The sequence below is a fragment of the Notamacropus eugenii genome, chromosome 1 (assembly GCF_028372415.1).
Source record: "Notamacropus eugenii isolate mMacEug1 chromosome 1, mMacEug1.pri_v2, whole genome shotgun sequence".
NCBI lineage: Eukaryota > Metazoa > Chordata > Mammalia > Diprotodontia > Macropodidae > Notamacropus > Notamacropus eugenii.
In genome coordinates this window covers 342,118,903-342,124,253 of record NC_092872.1, presented here as the reverse complement: position 1 = coordinate 342,124,253, position 5,351 = coordinate 342,118,903, and positions in this window count along the sequence as shown.

Sequence of the window (5,351 nt, the reverse complement as noted above, 5' to 3'; positions counted from 1 at the left end):
CTCTTCTTTACTTTCTGTGTGTTACTAGACTTGTGTTCGGGTAAAACTAGTCTTGAGCTTGTCTTCATTTATATAAATCCTTTTCCTTACCTGGAATCAATTCTCTTTTTTAATCTCATGGTACTTGGCTCAGCAGAGGCGCCTCTTCCTCCCTGAAGCTTTTTCTGATCTTCTCCATCATTAGGGATCTCTCCCCTTCAAATTACCTTTATTTACTCATTTGTGTTCATATTGTATCCACTCAGTGAAATATAAGCAGTTTGAGGTTAGTCCTTATTCCATTTCAGTGGAGTAGATTGCCTATCCCACACCACGTATGTCATTATTCCAGGAACACTTAACTGTTGAACTGACTGGATTTCCTTGGGAATTTTGAGCTCCCACACAGCATGAGTTATTTAATCCCACACACATACTCCAAAGGTCTTTGCATAGGGGACTCTTCTTTTATGTGTGTGTGTGTGTATACACATATACACATATATACATATGTAAACACGCACATATATTCTTCTTGTGGTGGCAAAGAACTGAAAATGAAAGGGATCCTATCAATTGGACAATAAATAAAAATAAATAAATTAGGTATATGAATGTAAAGAAATATCATTATACCGTAAGAAATCTCAAAAGAGATTGTTTTAGAGACACCGGAAAAGACTTGTATGAACTAATATCATAGGTTTATATGTGTATATACATGCAACATAATATATGAACTTTTACATACACATATATACACATATATGTATATATACAAGGCAACTACATGATACAGTGGATAGAGCACTGAGTCTGGAGCCAGAAAGATTGAGTTAAAATCTGACCTTGGACACTTACTAACTGTGTAACCCTGAATAAGTCACTTAGCCCCGTTTGCTTCAGTCTCTTTGTCTATAAAATGAGCTGGAGAAGTCAATGGCAAACTACTTCAGTATATTCGCCAAGAAAACTTCAAACTATGCCCAAAGGGCTATAAAATGTGTATATTCTTTGCCCTAGCAAAATCACTTCTAGAGCTATATCTCAAAGAGATCATACAAATGGGAAAAGGACCCACATATACAAAAATATTTACGGCAGCTCTTTTTGTGGTGGCCAAGAATTGGAAATTGAGAGGATGCCCATCCTTGGGGAAGAGCTGAACAAGTTGTGATATATGAATATAATGGAACTATAAGAAGTGATGTGCAAACAAACTTCAAAAAAACCTGGAATTATATGATCTGATGCTGAGTGAAATGAGCAGAACCAAGGAAACATTGTACAATGGCAAACTTTGATAGACTTGGCTCTTCTTAGCAATGCAAGGATCTAAGACAACTGCAAAAGACTCATGATGGAAAATGCTATCCACATCCAGAGAAAGAACTGTGGAGTCTGAATGCAGATCGAAGCATGCTATTTACTCTCTCGTTCTTGTTTTCTTTTGTTTTTCTTTCTTGTGGTTCCTCCCATTAGTTCTAATTCTTCTTTACATCATGACTAATGTGAAAATATGTTTAACAAGAATGTATATGTAGAGCTTATATCCAATTGCACCCTGTCTTGGGGAGGGGGGGAGGAGAAAGGGGGAGAAAATTTAAAACTTATGGAAGTGAATGTTAAAAACTAAAAATAAATTCATCAATCCATTTAAAAAAGCAAAGACAAGAAAACTCCAAGTAGTATCATGAAGGTCAGACAGAAATGGAACCACTGAACAGCAACACACATATAAACACATTTTATATACACGTGTATATACACATGTATATAAGAATATATATACCAAATATAAAATATTTATTCATATGCATGTATATATGTATATATACACAGGATATCCCAAAAGTCTTACTATAGTTTTAAGTTTTAATAACTTACAACTGTACTAAAACTTTTGAGATACCCTGTATATTTATATGTGGGTCCTTTTCTTCTTTCCTTGAACTCTTTGGGGTATACAGCTCTAAGACCTTCTAGTACTTGTCATCAACTTCAGAAAGACATGTCAAGCCTAAACCAGTTCATCTTTTCCCCACTGCTACCTCTGTGCTTCTGCCCTATTCTGCCATCTTGCTAAGGGTCTGGAGCAGAGCCTCTCACCCTCTCCTCAGCTCTGACTACAATTCAGTGATTTCTCAAATGCCCAAACCCGACAAGCCCCAAATGCTACTACCCTGATCTAACTTTTTCCTTTCTTCCTTCACTATATTCTTACTTCAATGGACAGCACCTACTATTTGAGACTCGGAAGGTTCCCACAGGGATTAGCCTAGGTCTGGGCCTCTTAAATCTATCACTAAATATTTTTAAACTGAAGAAAAATTTATTTAGACATGAATGAAGGTAAGAGGCTAATCTAAATGACTTCTTCGGGTGCCTTTCCACTTAAGGGATCTATAGTTTTTATGGTTTTGAACAGAGCATATCTTGGTATATTTCTTTCCCCACTATGATTCATTTTCCCTCAGCATCTCTATCAGTGTTTGGCCTTCCTCCTTAGTTCATATGAACCACTTTTAATAGTTACAGAAAATGCCACACTTACTCAGTCAAGGTTTTGTTAGAATGCCCTTTTTATTTCTGTGGGATGTTTTACAAGCTTATGCAATCATGAATCAGTTCGAAGGTTGAAAGATGACCCAAAACACAAAGGTAGGCTTATTTATTTATTTTTAAACCATTTCTTCTGGACTAGTGTAAGTATATAAGTATATAAGCATCACTGTTCCACTAAAAAATCTTTCAGTAATTCTCTGTTGTCTAATGAATAAAGTATAAACTCTTTATTTCAGCATTTAAAGATGTCCATATCTGACTCTAATCTGTCTTTATAGTTTTATCTCATATTTCTCTACTTCACATATATTATGATCCAGTTGTGTTAGACTGTTTTCCATCTCTTTTACTCATTCATCTTGGCTTCTCCCATCTCCATGCCTTTGCATATGCCATTCCTGGAGTCTGGAATGGACTCCTCTTGTCCTATACATTATCTCTTAAAGTCCCTCCCTCTTTTCAAGGCCCCACTCAGAGACTACTTCCTGGAGGAAAGCCTCCACTGACTCTCTCCTCTCTTTTCTCATATTTTCTTATCTGAATATCTCAGTCTTACTTATCTCAGGAACACTGTCTTCTTTCAAAAGCTCAGCTTTAGTTCTCCCTCCATAAACTCTGAGAGATGCATTTTGATGTATTTTACCTGGAAACACTATATAATGGGTACTATAGGCTGCTTCTCAGGACACTGTAAGTCATCTGCCTTCTTCCCCAACTTTATGGAGATTACTTCTGTCTATGGCAAATTTATGATAATTCCAAAGTATCGGTAGCTGGGTGTCAAATCAGGTCTCACAGGACTGCCTCTGCATGAATGCCATGGGACCTGTTACAGTTTGGGACAAATCCTGGAATGGATGTTTGTAAGAGGGAGAACTCAATTCTGGGGCTATCCCTGGTTCACCAGCATGTGATCAATTGCTATAATCCCAGATATGCCAGTGCCTTTAGGGGATTAGACATTAGACAAGTTGAGGTTGGTCTAGTCAACCTCTCTATTCCCTTTCCAATTCTCCAAGATATTTATTTTTGTGCCTTTCAATAGAGTGTTTCTGTACCATCCATATATTACCAAAGGTCATTGGAAAATCACCAAAAGAGAAAAAAATCACAAGACACAAAGAAATCTATTCTTACGTTGTCAGAACTGGAAGAGACCTTAGAGATTATCTAGTACAATCTCCATATTTTATAGATGAGAAACTGAGGCCTAGAAAGAGGCCACACAATGAATGAGTGACAGAGCTGGGACCAAAGCCCACTTCGTTCAGTGAACCACACAGCCTCAAACTGAGGCTTGGTGCCCCTCCATCAATAGTTTGTATTTACTAAATATAAGAGCCAACATGATGGCATGTTCTCAATGTTATAATAAGTTCATTTAGGTTCATTTTTTTTTTTTGCTTCACAAGTTTTGTTCTAATTAGATTATTGATAAGGAATACTAGAGAGTCAGTTATCCATATCTGTTTTGTTTTTTAATGCATAAGGGGATTTGTGCAATATTGGTGGATTTTAATGCCTGATATGGCTTCTCCCAGGTAATTCATTATGCCCCATTCCCTGGAACCTCTCTAGCAGAGTACTGAGTTTCTATAGCACTGAATCAGAATAGTATTTTTCCTTCAGAACCGTAGGTATTCTAATTATATGCAAATTAGTTCACAGAAATCAAAAGCATACTTGGTTAAAGGATACTTAAAATGTTAAAAGCTTTTGCTCAGCTGTTCACTTTACAAAAAAATCCATTTCCAGAGACACAGAGCTTTAATATGGGGTTTTCTCCTTTTACCAGTGCAAAAAGGTTGTTTCCCATGTTTCCTATTCTCCAGTGTTATTCTTGTCTTCAAAACACTTCAAGTGGTAACCACAGTCTGAGCCTCAATTTGGAGGCAGCTATGTGTTAATAGTCCTTTCACAATAATGAAAATTTCCCCCTTTATTCAGAATCAAAACATACAATTGGACTAGGGAACTATACAGAAATTAAGAAAGAGGCAGTTAAAGTTTTGAAACTCTTTCTGATAAGTTTTTCTTTCACTTGTTGGGAGCATTGCTGAGAATATATTCAGTTCAGTGATTACTTCTCTGCTCTTGAACTTGCTCTTTATATCAGTAATGGTCAATTAAATTGCTGCCTCTCTCTTCCCAAGCTTGTGGTGACTTCTCACTGTTAGAATGATGACATGTGATCCATCACTGGTTGGGTTCCTGCTGAGATGGGTTGGTTAAATTATGCATCCCCCAGTAGCAGCAGGTTTTAATCCCTCACCTAGTTTCCATAGTCTGTTTTCAACCATTTTAATCATTCAATCTATGTATGAAGTGGGGCAGCTAGGTGGCACAGAGGATACAAATGAATCATTCCTTAGTTCAAATCTGACTAGCTGTGTGACCCTGGGCAAGTCACTTAACCCTCAACTTAATTCTCCGTTCCCTCAATTGTAAAATGCACTGGAAAAGGAAATAGCAAACCACTCCAGTATTTTTGCCAAGAAAACCTCAAATGGGGTCACAGAAACTCAGACATGACTGTAAAATGACTATACAACAACAATGTGTGGAGAGTGTTCCAGCAGGAATTGAGGAAAATAAAAAGATAGTTAAGCTCCACTATCTGACATGATGGAGCTTACTACCCGGTACAGACACGTCAAGTATGTAATACTTGCATAATTATAATGTAGAACAGATTACAATAAAGAGAGGTAGGGACACTTCCCTGTCTGGGCAAGCTCCCTGGTGGAGGAAGTATTTAAACTTACCTTTGAAGGATGGACAAGATTTCTTTCTCCATTTGAGTATTC